This window comes from Mobula birostris, chromosome 13 (assembly GCF_030028105.1).
Source record: "Mobula birostris isolate sMobBir1 chromosome 13, sMobBir1.hap1, whole genome shotgun sequence".
In the NCBI taxonomy this organism is placed as follows: domain Eukaryota; kingdom Metazoa; phylum Chordata; class Chondrichthyes; order Myliobatiformes; family Myliobatidae; genus Mobula; species Mobula birostris.
In genome coordinates, this window is record NC_092382.1 from 57,916,302 (window position 1) to 57,931,997 (window position 15,696).

Consider the following 15,696-nt stretch of genomic DNA (forward strand, 5'->3'; position numbering starts at 1 on the left):
GTCTCAGTGGCCGATGTTAGGCTATCTTTAAAGTGAGTGCATCTTCGCAAGGCGAAAGGTTTGATGGAATTCCTGGAAAGACTCTGAAAACCTGTGCCAAACAACTGGCAAGAGTATTCAAGGACATTTTCAACCTCTCACTGCTGCGGGTGGAATTTCCCACTCCTCCAAAAAAAAAGCAACAATTATACCAGTGCCGAAGAAGATTCATGTGAGCTGCCTTAATGACTATCACCTGGCTGCACTCACATCGACAGTGATAAAATGCTTTGAGAGGTTGGTCATGACTAGGGAAAACTCCTGCTTCAACAAGCATCTGGACCCACTGTAATTTGCCTATCGCCACAACAGGTGAATGGCAGAAGCAATGTTAATGGCTCTTCATCCGCCTTTAGACCACCTGGATAATACAAATACCTATGCAGGATGCTGTTTGGTGACAATAGCTCAGCATTTAACACCATCATTCCCGCAATCCTGATTGAGAAGTTACGGAACCTGGGCCCCTGTGCCTCCCTCTGCAATTGGATCCTCGAATTCCTAACTGGAAGACCACAATCTGGTGCGGGTTGGTGTTAATATCTCCTCCACGCTGACGGTCAACATTGGTGCACCTCGGGGCGGGGGGGGGGCGGTGTGCTTAGCCCACTGCTGTACTCTCTGTACACCCATGACTGTGCGGTTAGACATAGCTCATATACTATCTATAAATGTACTGATGACACAACCATTGTTGGTAGAATATGATATGGAGACGAGAGGGCGCACAGGAACGAGATATGCCAGCTAGTGGAGTGGTGTCTCAGCAACAACATTGCACGCACCGTCAGTAAGACGAAAGGGCTGATTGTGAAATTCAGGAACGGCAAGACAAGGGATCAGATACCGATCCTCATAGGGAGATCAGAAGTGGAGAGAGTGGGCAGTTCCAAGTTCCTGCGTGTCAAGATCTCTGAGGACCTAACCTGGTCCCAACATATCGATGCAGCTATAAAGAAGACAAGACAGCGACTATACTTCATTTTTAGTTTGAAGAGATTTGGTATGTCAACAAATACACTCAGAAACTTCAATAGATGGGAGAGCATTCTGACAGGCTCTATCACTGTCTGATAAGAAGGGTTTGGGGTGAGGCAGGCTACTGCACAGGACCGAAAGAAGCTGCAGATAGTCGTAAATTTAGGCAGCTCCATCTTGGGTACCAGCCTACTAAGTACCCAGCACATCTTCAAGGAGCGGCTCAGCGTCCATTATTAAGGACCCCCAGCACCCCAGGCACGGCCTTTTCTCATTGGTACCATACAGAAGCCTGAAGACTCACAGTTAGCGATTCAGGAACAGCTTCGTCCTCTCTGTCAACCGATTCCTAAATGGACTTTAAATCCGTGAACACTGCCTGAATGTTTAATGTTTCTATTTTGCACCATGTTTTAGTCTGTTCGATACTCATACACTGTAATTGATTTATTTATCTTTTTCTTCTATAATATGTATTGCTAAATTAACACATTTCACGACTCATGTCGGTGATAATAAACCTGATTTCGATTCTGTAAGTATCTGTTTGCATTCGGAGAGAGCGAAGGACATGTCAAGGCATAGATAACCTCACGGTTCTTCACTGGGAACAAGAAAGAGGTCAATTTGTGACGGTTGTTTGTACCACTGGACACAGATCTCTGAGGTCGAGACAGTGGAACTGTCCCAATGCAACTGATTTTGCACTTTAAAACTCTCTCTCGCTCCCTCTCTCTCTCTCCCTCCCGCTCTCTCTCTCCTCTCTCTCCCCCTCTCTCTCAGTCTCTCTCTCTCAGTCTCGCTCTCTCTCTGTAAGCCACTCAAGCCACTCTGCTTTACAATCATAATGTTTCAAAAGTAATTTTTTGAAACAAATATCCTTTTCTTTTAAACGTGATTAATGAGAGAAAGTACACATTTTACTTCATCCTTGAATTTTACTAAGCCTCATTTTTGCTAAATCTGCTGAAAAATATGTAAACAAATTATGAATATATAAAATTTTAATGCTCGAAATCATTTGACAACAACTCTCATACCTGTTGCTCAGCTGTAATGCAAAAAGGGTTAACTGCGTCTGTCATTTCATTAAATGCCAACATCGTCATTTCCAAGGAGGGTTTTGGCGCCACAAGAGAGTTCCCCTCTGCTATTAGTAATCATCGGAATCACTAAGTTATCACTGAACAGCCGCTCCGGAACTCACAGCGGTTCGATGATCCACACAGCGGGACAGGGAGAGCACACTCTGCGGAAGGAAGGTTTGTTCGTTCCGTAATGGATCAGAATCCGGGAACAGCATCGTGGAATGCGACAGAAGCTCCGAAGAATGTCTTCTGGGATGCTCAATTTATCTTTGCGAAGTATGAATGGATGACCTTGGATTTTCGAATCGCTCACGCATTAAAAGTCATTCAAGTGATTTACTACCCTGGTCTCGCTATCATTGCTCTTCCCGCTGAGTGTCTCTTCAAAGCTCATCTATACAATGTTAAATTTACAATTCTAATGTTTATCACCCATTTGAAATTACTGCTACTGCCGCACACTCCAGGTAAGAAATCTCCAAACGTTCAAATTCTGCATTATGCTGTTCACTGTGGTTCTTGAAATTCTGCGGGTGTAATGGACAATGATCCAATTGGTAAACTCCGTTCTATCGTTGCTCACATCAGTTCACGAACGAGGTTCTGATATTTTGCCTCTGGATGCGTTGCTTCCTTTCAGTCGCTCCATCGACCGCTCAAAAATATCGACTTTTGAATCAAGTTGCTTCAAACTCCTTGTATTTGCAACGGAATTTAATCTGACTTCCAAATGCGGATTATTCTCGCAGACAACCCGTCTGACTATCAACTACCCGCCAAAGTCACTGCACACCCAGCGCCGCCAAGCTCCGTATGTGCCTGCCACGGCATCGAACAGAACATCCCGCCTTCCCACTTCTCCCAGAACCGACTGTCTATTCTAAAACTCTCGGGCTGTCCAGGTAATCCGTTGTCATTTCCTCACGGTTCACCACTGGCATTCGTCCTGTTGCAGCTCCATCTCCGCATTATCGGAATCGGTGAGCAAATATCTAAATTGTTTCACCTCTGTCCTTTCCTGTTGTAATTCACGTGCTTTAAAACAATCCTTCATTCGCTTTTCAAATGTCACTCTGAGGCTTTCGCAGAATTGGGTTATAATAATGATAAAGAGAAACTGCTCATTACCTGTCTTCTTCTGAGGGAAGTTACATTATGGTGAATATTCTCGACTCGCTTATTCTCTGGTAATTTCAAACAATATTCATCTGAATAACATTGTGCAGCAGAAAATGTAGTTGTCTATATGGATTGAATTCTGCAATACCGTTCGAAGTTTAGAATTCTTCCTTGAATTACATTGGCATTTTATTCAAAAAAAAGGAGAGATCTCAATTTCTACTATACTATTGTTAAAATATTCTTGCGAGTATTCGCTGTCCTCTGACTATCCTCCAAACGATGTCTCTATCAGATGTCCATACTGTTGTTGTTTTGAAATTTTCGGCCTGCTCATTTGACTGTGACCTCAGTGATTTAGAGAACTCCTTGTACAACAGATTCCATTCAAAAACGTTCTCCACTAATGCTTTTATTACCGTCGGCGTTTACATTTGGCTGTGAACGCTGTCGGTGTTCTGAAGCGAAAAAAAAATCCACAAACTGGAAAATTACGAACAGGCCATAAAATTCTGACAGCGATGCATTGCTTTGGGGATAAAAGAGGGACATTACTGCGGATAAGTAACATTTCAGCAGGAATGGAATAAATGCAAAGGAATAGAGGAAAATCTCTTTTATAAGGGCAGGAATCTGCCGCAGCAAAATCACATCTCCCGCTCAAAGTGTCCCAGAGAGTCGACCAGCTTATCCGAGTTTTATGTCAGCAGCTTCGAATCGGTTACAGGGTTGTGCGAAACTTGGACAGATTCCGCTGCTCTGAATCACTCGCACGTTGAGAGAATTCACCGGAGCTACTGCAGACAGGATGATCATTGACAGTACTTTATGTATAGCGAGGATGCCTGAGACCTTTGCACAGTACCGTAGTAATTGTGTGCATTCCACTGTACTGCTGTCGCAAGAATAACTAATTTCCTGTCATAAGATGTTGATGATAAACCTGTTTCTCATATGGGTCTCTGTTGTGGACTGAGAAATGGAAGAGGTCAGGCAGAGGGGATCATAGTTGGGAAAAGTGGGAGGGAGCGTGAAACACCGAGGAGACATTCTGTAATTGTCAATAATTCGCAAAATAGTTTTCTCCTGCCAGATTTGCAAGCTGGTTCTCCGCTCCACGTTGACAATACGATACTGTATAATATTCTTAGGCTCCCTAACTCTCTCTCTCTCTCTCTCTCTCTCTCTGTCTCTCTCTCTCTCTCTCTCTCTCTCTCTCTCTCTCTCTCTCTCTCTATATATATATATATATATATATGTGTGTGTGTGTGTGTGTGTGTGTGTGTGCAAAAGTCTTTTGCATGGTAGGGTATAATGATCAGGAGAGGGAGCCTGCTGTTGATCTAAAGAGTCATTGTTGCGGAAAGTTATTTAAGTTTCTGTAGAGTTTGTGTTTGATGTTCCATTTGCATCTTCTCCCCAAAAACGCCCGAAGTTGCCAATTATCAGTGATCGTTATCTGTGCTTTTCGCTGTTGCTTTTGGGTAATATCAGTTCGGAAATATTGCGTTAGATTTTTTTTCTCTGATTTCACTTACGATTTGAATGTAATAATTGATTCCCTCGATGCTGAGGATGTTCTACGAGTCTGCGGTGGCCAGTGCTATCATGTTTGCTGTTGTGTGCTGGGGCAGCAGGCTGAGGGTAGCAGACACCAACAGAATCAACAAACTCATTCGTAAGGCCTGTGATGTTGTGGGGATGGAACTGGACTCTCTGACGGTGGTGTCTCTGAAAAGAGGATGCTATCCAAGTTGCATGCCATCTTGGACAATGTCTCCCATCCACTACATAATGTACTGGTTGGGCACAGGAGTACATTCAGCCAGAGACTCATTCTACCGAGATGCAGCACAGAGCGTCATAGGAAGTCATTCCTGCCTGTGGCCATCAAACTTTACAACTCCTCACTTGGAGGGTAGACACCCTGAGCCAATAGGCTGGTCCTGGACTTATTTCCTGACATAATTTACACATTACTATTTAACTATTTATGGTTTTATTACTATTCATTATTTTTGGAACAACTGTAACGAAAATCTAATTTCCCCCGGGATCAGTAAAGTATGACTATGACTATGACTAGACTTACAGATGACCAATGATTTACTAACATGACAGACAACAAATCCGATAAATTGTATGTCCACTTCACAGAGAACGCTCCCTGATGTGTGTCCACTGATTTTTTTTTATGCTTCTCGCAGTGAACCTGGTGTCGATTTTAATCTTGTCCAGAGGAACGTGCGGTCTCTCCAGAGTTGTCACTCGCTACCTGGTTGCCATGGCAGCTGCAGATCTTATGGTCGTTGTCCTGGACCTGATATTGAACAAGATTCCGTTTAATTATGTGCGTGTGGAGCTTTTTCTCGGGGCTAGGGATACACCAGTGTGTAGAATCCATAGCTTCCTGCTTTACGCCGCCACCGATTGTTCGGTCTGGTTCACCGTCATTTTCACATTTGACCGGTTTGTGGCCATTTGTTGCCAGAAGTTGAAAACAAAATATTGTACTGGGAAAACTGCGGCTGTGATTCTGGGGACAGTGAATGTAATCAGCTGTTTAATAAAGACTTACTGGTATTTTCGGCTGTCAGGGCGTTATGCACTAATAATTGCTCCATTTATTTGTAGGGACACCGCATATTATGTGCCTTCATCTGTCGCAATACCAATGGATGTATTTAATTACCTTCTCACTCCTGTAATCCCATTCCTGCTGGTCCTGCTGACGAATGGATTAACTGTCCGGCATGTTATAGTCACCAGCAGAGGGCGCAGGAGACTCCGGTGTACTGACAAGGGACAGAGTGCCAGAGACCCGCAGATGGAGAGTCGCAGGAAATCCCTCGTTTTACTGCGATCATCTCTAGCAATTTTGTCCTGCTGTGGGCACCGTTCACTGTTTATACTGCTTGGAACCGACTGTCTGCTTTGTCTGCCGTGACGCTTCCTGCTGATTCTCTGCGAGGACTGGGCTCAATGTTGCAGCTTCTGAGCTGCTGCACAAACACGTCTCTTTACACCGTCACCCAGACCAAGTTCAGGGAGCAACTGAAGGACGCGATAAAACATCCCCTGGCTCTCATTACTGAAAGGATGTCATGAATTAGTGATGTTTCCCTGCCTGGCCCAATTAATTCACCACCCATTGCAGGCAATCTCTGCACCAACTGAGCCCGGCGTTGTCCTTGTTTGTCTCATTACTCACCGCTTTATCATCGCGAATGATTTCTCACTCCGGCTCATTGACGATTATTTTAATCTTTTTTTCCTGCATTCGCAGGTTGCTATCCCCCTCCCTTCCCAGTGAAAAGACCTACATTTGTTAGTGTAGACCAGCGCCCTCCTTGTGACCCACAGCTCTGCCGTCAAAGTCCCACTGTTCGCCCGTTCCAGCCGCACTGCTCCGCTCCAGCGTGAAACCTCTCCTGTGTTCCCGAAACCTCTCCCGTTTAACAGTGACTGCGGACGGTCCGGTTCACCCAGCTCGCAGGTCGATACTGGAAATTAGCTCTTGTCCCGGGTATCGCTCTGATAAATTATAGGATTCCAGAAACATCTTGCAGTCACAATGTTAAGGACAGTTTGAAAAATCGATGTTAGTGTTGAGGAAATTCGAATGCCAATCCGCACTGTGGGCGGGGGGGGGGGGTGGCGGAATTGCTCTAGTTTTTTTTTTGCCTTATCTTCGCCGATGGGACTTAGGAGAATAGTTTAGCACGACTACACGGGCCGAACGGCCTGTTTCCGTGCTGTATTTGTCCGTGTCTTTAGAAATTTCCACCCAACTTATCAGACAACGCCGTGGGATAAGATCGTTCTTACTCCGAGAACGATTCCGGGACTAGTTCTTAGTAAACAGAGCGATCACATCGCTGATGACGCATCACTGGTGTTTTCATTGCGTAGTCAGACCGGTCATTGGCCACACAGACAAGGTCACTCCCTCAATATCGGCAATCATGTGAGAAATGTTTTTTATCGGGTCCATGAATATCCGCATAGATCATCTCATTGCTTATTCAGAACTTCCCTCACTAAACTAACACTATTATTACATTTTCTGTCCCAACTCGGAGACAGCAGTGACGTTCGTATCTAAACTCGTCAATTAACTCAAGTTTGCTGTCAGTAATAATACCCGTCATCATTGACCACGGGCTGTGACTGAATATCCGAACACGATTAGCACGTTAATATTAGATTTAGTTCTAAATGCCCGGCCCCTAGTCTGCATATTAAATTATTAATTTTCCATCAAGAGGGAAAGGGTACAATCACGGGATTAACTTGTTACAAGAATCACCCCTTGTAAAAATGATCAGTGAGGCATAGAGAATATGTATATACCGAGAAGTAACCTTTATTATTTTAACTAAAAAAAAACAGGTGGATTGACACTCTTATCTACAGGTCTGCACCCTATTTGAACCCCTTACACTCCATGAACAGTCAATGAAGAGAAAAGGTATTACCCGGAAAAGGAGTCCACGATCTACGTGATCCCGGTCTCCACATGTCCGTGCGGTCCTCCCGAGTCGCGATGGTTGGTCTCTGGCTGCTCGAGCGTTATCGCCCCTGTCTATTTGGACTCCCGAGTCTCATACTGACCCTCACAACTTGAACTGTTGGATTCCCATCCCGTTGGCTCAAGGTCATCTGCCGTACCTGGGTCGCCCTCTTACTGCTCATTGTACAGGGCTACAGCCGACATTGCTTCATGGCTCTGCCCACCCCAGCCTTGTGCATGTGTGTTCTCACACTCTGACTGGCCCAAACCAGTTAAATGAGGCAACCCAGACAGAGTCTAATGAGGTTACCGATTGAAGGTCTGGCATTTTACATAACAAGTATCAACTCCTCTGAGAATGGTCTCAGGTCCATTGCTCTGATTAGATTCTCCCTGAGTCAGGCGTCAGTTCTGAGTCCACGGCCTTTACATAACAAATGGCTACTTGTTTGAGAATGGTCTCAGGTTTAGCAGATCATTACCTGAAGCTTCCAATGTCCACATTCAGTTGCTCTGATTGGATTATCCAAGAGCAAGAAACTGTTCAGTCCACAAAATGGGGGATGGGGTGAACAAAGGCAACTGACTTGCCTGCTTCCCCTGTCCTTGATCAGACTGCAGTTTCCTCTGGCCAACATTTCCCTCCTCTTGATCCAAATATATTTATCTTCGGATCATTATCCCCTCTCATTTCAGTTGACTGGCCATAAGACTGCTATGGATCCCCAGTCGGTGTGCAACACTTATATTCTATAAAAGTATTGACATTTACCAACTAAGTTCACACACTGTATAGTGACAATGGCCCCTGCTGTTTCAAAAAAGCGTTGCCCTCGATTTTTCGCATTATTTCAGCCTTCCGGCTTTTCAGTTGACATACATTGAGCAATACAATTATTAAGGTACATAAAATTAGTATTACAGCAACATGTGATACTATTCTTACCCATGGATGTATTTAAACATTTGTCCCCCAATTCCAAAAGCCTGGGTAACTCAATAGTTCATTTGCCTTACCAGCGTGTGTTTAATAAGCTTAGTGTGTTTAGTCCATTGATGCATTATCTCCCTTGCCTCCTCAGCAACATTTATCCAGTCTGCAGTCAAGTGAGGAATTGGTGGCAATTCAGTAGCAACATAGCCCCGCAGATATTCATCTGTATCAGTGTGTTGGATCTTGAAGTTCTCCTTTATTACTCTGCCTCCTGCTGACTGATGCAAGGTTCATCCTCCAATGGTCTTATCTAAAGCCACAGTCCCAATGGCGACGTTGTGACATTCCAAAGGGCATTGTTTCCATCCCTTGGTATAACTTGTGGCTCCTGTTGCGATATAATATGTCTGTTCCACCAATGTATATTGTCAGAAGGACTGATCATTCACAGGGAAAATAGAAAAAGAACAATTGTGATAAGTAGTGAAACCACAATTTCTAAGCTTCTGCCTTGTCATTTCTTCTGGACAAGACCAGTGGTCTCCCCCTTGACAGAATCTTGATAAATCTATTCCCTTTCTCAGTACAATTCATAACAATAGCATGTACTGGTGAGTTACTTAAAGATATCTATGTATTCTCATGACATTTCCCAACATTGTGAACCCTTTTCAAAAGGTAGGTTGACTTATTTCAATGTTGGGGGATGTGGATTACTGCTCCAGCATAAAACCTTCCTTTTCCATCATCGATGCTCAGGATGTTCTACGAGACTGTGGTGGCTAGTGCGATTGTGTTTGCTGTTGTGTGCTGGGGCAGCAGGCTGACGGTAGCAGACACCAACAGAATCAACAAACTCATTCGTAAGGCCAGTGATATTGTGGGGATGGAACTGGACTCTCTGACGGTGGTGTCTGAAAAGAGGATGCTGCCCAAGTTGCATGCCATCTTGCACAATGTCTCCCATCCACTACATAATGTACTGGGTGGGCACAGGAGTACATTCAGCCAGAGACTCATTCTACCGAGATGCAACACAGAGCGTCATAGGAAGTCATTCCTGCCTGTGGCCATCAAACTTTACAACTCCTCCCTTGGAGGGTCAGACACCCTGAGCCAATAGGCTGATCCTGGACTTATGTCCTGGCATAATTTACATATTACTATTTAACTATTTATGGTGCAACTGTAACGAAAACCAATTTCCCCCAGGATCAATAAAGTGTGACTTTGACTACTGAAGGAAGAGTTAGTAAGAGATTTGAAAGTGGGAGTGGGAGGGGGATATCCAAAATGATAAGGGAAGACAGGAGGAGCAGGGATGGAGCCAAGAGCTGGACAGGTGATTGGCAAACGGGATATGAGAGGATCATGGGACAGGAGGCCCAGGGAGAAAGAAAAGAGGGGGGGAACCCAGAGGATGGGCAAGGGGTATAGTCAGAAGGGACAGAGGGAGAAAACGGAGAGTGAGAGAAAGAATGTGTGTATAAAAATAAATAACGGATGGGGTACGAGGGGGAGGTGGGACATTAGCGGAAGTTAGAGAAGTCAATGTTCATGCCATCAGTTTGGATCTACCCAGACGGAATATAAGGTGTTGTTCTTCCAACCTGAGTGTGGCTTCATCCTTATGGTAGAGGAGGCCGTAGATAGACATATCAGAATGGGAATGGAATGTGGAATTAAAATGTGTGGACACTGGGAGATCCTGCTTTCTCTGGGGGACAGAGCGTAGGTGTTCAGCAAAACGGTCTTCCAGTCTGCGTCGGGTCTCACCAATATATAGAAGGCCACATCGGGAGTACTGGACACAGTATATCACCTCAGCCGACTCACAGGTGAAGTGCCGCCTCACCTGGAAGGACTGTCTGGGGCCCTGAATGGTGGTAAGGGAGGAAGTGTAAGGGCATGTGTAGCACTTGTTCCGCTTACAGGGAAAAGTGCCAGGAGGGAGATCAGTGGGGAGGGATGGGGGGGACGAATGGACAAGGGAGTCGCGTAGGGAGCGATCCCTGCGGAAAGCAGAGAGAGGTAGGGGGAGGGAAAGATGTGCTTAGTGGCTTGCCCTTACACTTCCTCCCTTACCACCATTCAGGGCCCCAGACAGTCTTTCCAGATCTGGGCTCCCAATCCAGCCACACCGCGGTCACTATGTGTGTGTGTATTGACAACATGCAGTTTGGCCACGGGGAATCGAAGTCAGAATGGGTGTGCAGGCCAGTGCTGTGATTACTGAGTGCCGGTGTTAGGAGCTAGTTAGTAGTGGAAAGCATGTAGGAAGCGGCGTTTAACAGGAAACAAGGCGGAGGATCCAAAGCGTCCTCATTGGCCTCACGGGGCCGGGCTGTCGAATCCGCCAGTGGCAACGAACCGGAACTCCTGACTGAAAGATATAACAGAAAGCTGAGGGAAATGTTCCTGAGAGTGGAACAGCAGTCCCTTTAATGAAGGGGCTGCTCCCATCATCAGTAAACCGGTCCCCCCTCAAAAAAATCGGCTGAGTTTAACCGAGCGAGTGTGGAGCAGAGGCGTCAGAGATACGACCCGTAATATATGCCTATAGTTTTCAACAGAGGATCTCCCGTATCTGCACCATGACTTCCTTCTCTCATGGGATTCTTTTCTACAGCCTCCCAAGTTTTATCATACCCCTTCAATATTGTACTTACCACAAATGTACACAAGCAGACAGGTGTGGACTAACCAACGTGATGAAGTGTTTTAAGGTGACATCCCGACTTTGGGTCCCAATGATGTTACTGTTTCAGGTCAATGGGTCATACAGCTCCTTCACCTTCTCTTTGTCTCTGTTTCCAATTTCAGGGATCCATCTGGCTTTATCTAAAGGTATCCATTATCTGTATAAGTTCTCTCCCGGATTAACTGTCCATTTGCACCACATTCTTCATGCCTGAGCCATTCTGTAACCTGCTTTCCCTGTTGACCCAGTTCCCAATTTTCTTCACTATCGACCACACCAGCAATTCTGGTGTCAACTGCGTACTTACTGATCATTCCACCTGCAGGTCTCCTCTCAGAATAACATCCCTCGTTTCCTGTGAATCTTCTCAGAGGGCCTACGTTGTATGCAATTGTCCAACTCACAACGGACCTACGTATTCTCATCCTTCAGCTAGCTTACCATCTGAGACCTTGTAAGACCTCTTGCTACATGTTCAAAACACCTGATCATATTTATAAAACGTGATTTTCCTTATACACCTGGATATGCCAAATCATTTTTAACTTTCAAATTAAAGGTGGATGTTGTCTCCCAAAACCCGCATCAGTAACTATCGCGCTTTCTGAACTCGAGTGGCATCTTGCAGACAAGTTCGATGGACGTGGCGGGGAACGGAGTATATAGAATCTGTGAGGAGTAAGCGGCCGAGAGCGAGGGAGTAAAGAATCTCGGAGAGAAGTTTATTTTCTCCACTGCTCGGGCAAAAGAGGTTAGACTGCACGGGCGCGTAACGTAGAGCACCAAAGGTTTGGAAAAAAAAGACCACCATATACAGCGGGCAGCGAAGAGAGCGTCAGTGGAGTGAGAGGGAGCAGAATGGGACGGCTTTAGCTCAACAGGCTTCGGCGTGAACAGGCAGAGGCGAGGGTCGGTTCCGGTAAGCTTTGTTTTGTTTGTTTAGAGTAGAGAGAATGCCAGACAGGATGTTGCAATGCTCCTCTTACAGGATGTGGGAAGTCAGGGATCCCTTCGGTGTCCCTGACAACGACACCTGCAAGAAGTGCATCTAGCTTCGGCTCATAACAAACCGCGTTAGGGAACTGGAGCAGGAGCTGGATGACTTCCGGAACATTCGGGAGAATGGGGAGTTAATAGATAGTAGCTTCAGGGAGGTAGTTACGCTAAAGGAGCAGGGCACAGGTAATTGGGTTACCGTCAGGCAAGGGAAGGGGAAGGGGCAGGCAGAGCAGGGTTCTCCTGCGGCTATACCCCTCAACAAAATGTATACCGATTTGGGACCTGTTAGGGGGACGACTTACCTGGGACAAGTTGCGGCAGCCGGATCTCTGGCACTGAGTCTGATTCTGCAGTGCAGAAGGGAGGGTGGAAGAAGAAGAGAGCGGTAGTGATAGGAGACTCGATAGTTGAAGGTACAGACAGGAGGTTCTGTGGTCGTGACAGAGAATCCAGGATGGTTTATTGCCTCCCGGGTGCCAGGGTCGAGGATGTCTCTGATCGATTGCATGACATTCTGAAGTGGGAGGGTGATCAGCCGGATGTCGTGGTGCACATCGGTACCAATGACATAGCAAGGAAGAGTGAGCTGGTCCTTAAGAGTGAGTATAGGGAGCTTGGTAGGAAGTTGAAAAGCAGGACCTCAAGGGCGGTAATCTCAGGATTGCTACCTGTGCCACGTGCCAGTGAGGGTAGGAATAGGATGCTCTGGCGGATGGACACGTGGCTGAGGCAACGGCGTAGGGGGCAGGGTTTCAGATTGCAGGACCATTGGGACCTCTTTTGGGGTAGGTGGCAGCTGTACAAGAGAGACGGGCTACACCTGAACTACAAGGGGACTAATATCCTTGCAGAGAGGATTGTTAGTGCTGTTGGGGAGGATTTAAACTAGATTTTCAGGGCGATGGGAACCAGAGTGCCAGAGCAGATGGTGGAGCGGGATCTGATTGGTAAGTGGGAGGCCTTCAAAGGAGAAATTTTGAGAGTGCGGAGTTTGTATATTCCTGTCAGGATTAACGGCAAAGTGAATAAGAATAAGGAACCTTGGTTCTCGAGGGATATTGGAACTCTGATAAAGAACAAAAGAGAGATGTATGACATATATACGAAACAGGGAGCAAATAAGGTGCTTGAGGAGTATAAAAAGTGCAAAAAAGTACTTAAGAAAGAAATCAGGAAGGCTAAAAGAAGACATGAGGTTGCTTTGGCAGTCAAGGTGAAGGATAATCCAAAGAGCTTCAACAGGTATATTAAGAACAAAAGGAGAGTAAGGGATAAAATTGGTCCTCTTGAAGATCAGAGTGGTCGGCTATGTGCAGAACCAAAATAAATGGGAGAGATCTTAAACGTCTTTTTTGCGTCTGTATTTAGTAAGGAAACTGCATGAAGTCAATGGAAATACGGCAAAGAAGTAGTGACGTCATGGAATCTATTCAGGTTGAAGAGGAGTATGCTTGCTATCATGAGGCAAATCAGAGTAGATAAATCCCCCGGACCTGATAGGGTATTCCATCGGACCTTGAAGGAGATTAGTGTTGAAATTGCAGGGGGCCCTGGCAGATATATTTAAAATGTCGGTATCTCCGGGTGAAGTGCCGGAGGACTGGAGGATAGCTCATGTTGTTCCGTTGTTTAAAAAAGGCTGTAAAAGTAATCCGGGAAATTATAGGCCGGTAACTTTGACGTCGGTAGTAGGTAATTTACTGGGTGGAGCACTAAGAGGAAAGATCTACAAGTATTTGAATTGACAGGGACTTATTAGGGAGAGGCGACATGGTTTTGTACGTGGTAGGTCATGTTTAACAACTCTATTAGAGTTTTTCTAGGAAGTTACCAGGAAAGTGGATGAACGGAAGGCAGTGGATGTTGTCTACATGGACTTCAGTAAGGTCTTTGACAAGGTCTGGCATGGGAGGTTAGTTAGGGAGATTCAGTCGCCAGGTATACATGGTTAGGTAGTAAATTGGATTAGACATTGGCTCAATGGAAGAAGCCAGAGAGTGGTAGTGGAGAATTGCTTCTCTGAGTGGAGGCCTGTGACTAGTGGTGTGCCACAGGGATCAGTGCTGGGTCCATTGTTATTTGTCATCTATATCAATGATCTGGATAACAATGTGGTAAGTTGGATCAGCAAATTTGCTGTTGAACAAAGATTGGAGGTGTAGTGGACAGAGAGGAAGAGTTTCAAAGCTTGCAGAGGGATTTGGACCAGCTGGAAAAATGGGCTGAAAATGGGAGATGGAGTTTAAAACAGACCAGTGTGAGATATTGCACTTTGGAAGGACAAACCAAGTTAGAACATACAAGGCAAATGGAAGGGTACTGAGGAGTGCAGTAGAACAGAGGGATCTGGGAATACAGATACAAAATTCCCTAAAAGTGGCGCCATAGGTAGATTTGGTCGTAAAGAAAGCCTCTGGTATATTGGCCTTTATAAATGAAAGTATTGAGTATAAGAGTTGTAATGTTATGCTGAGGTTGTATAAGGTATTGGTGAGGTCGAATTTGGAGTACAGTATTGTGAGCAGTTTTGGTTACCAAATTACAGGAAGGAATTTAATAAGGTTGAAAGACTGCAGAGAAGGTTTACAAGGATGTTGCCGGGACTTGAGAAAGTGAGTTACAGAGAAAGGTTGAATAGGTTGCGACTTTATTCCCTGGAGCGTAGAAGAATGAGTGGAGATTTGATAGAGGTATACAAAATTATGATGGGTATATATAAAGTGAATGCAAGCAGGCTTTTTCCACTGAGGTTAGAGGAGAGAGAAAAAAAAAAACAAAGGAAATAGGTTAAGGGTGAAGGAGGAAAAGTTTAAAGGGAACATTGGGGGTGGGGGGCTTCTTTGCACAGAGAGTGTTGGGAGTGTGGAGTGAGCTCCCAGAGAAAGTGGTAACTGCGCGCTCATTTTTAACATTTAAGAAAAACTTGGATAGGTGCATGCGTGAGAGATGTATGGAAGGATATGGTTCAGGTGCAGGTCAATGCGACTAGGCATAAAAATGGTCCGGCACAGCCAAGAGGGCCAAAAGGCCTGTTTCTGTGCTGTAATGTTCTATGGTTCTATGGTTCTGTGGTTCTCACCCTTTACTGAAAATAAACCAGAGTGGATAGTCCATCACTGAACTGGCTCCCCAACCCATTGTTTCAATGACGGTACAGCTCACTTATTTCTTCATTTTAATTATTTATGTATATTTTAATTTGTATTTCCTTATTGGGTAGTTGTCTATCGTTGAGTGCAGCATTTTTGCAGCTTCCCTGGTGGTCTAGTGGTTAGGATTCGGTGCTCTCACCGCCGCGGCCTGGGTTCGATTCCCGGTCAGGGAA

At 45.3% G+C, this 15,696-nt stretch overlaps 1 non-coding gene across 1 annotated transcript; it reads left to right on the forward strand.

Annotated features, from left to right (window-relative positions):
• The first annotated feature begins 15,624 nt into the window (after positions 1-15,624).
• On the forward strand, positions 15,625-15,696 carry trnae-cuc (transfer RNA glutamic acid (anticodon CUC)). The gene has a single exon. It is a non-coding gene; the product is annotated as a tRNA-Glu (tRNA).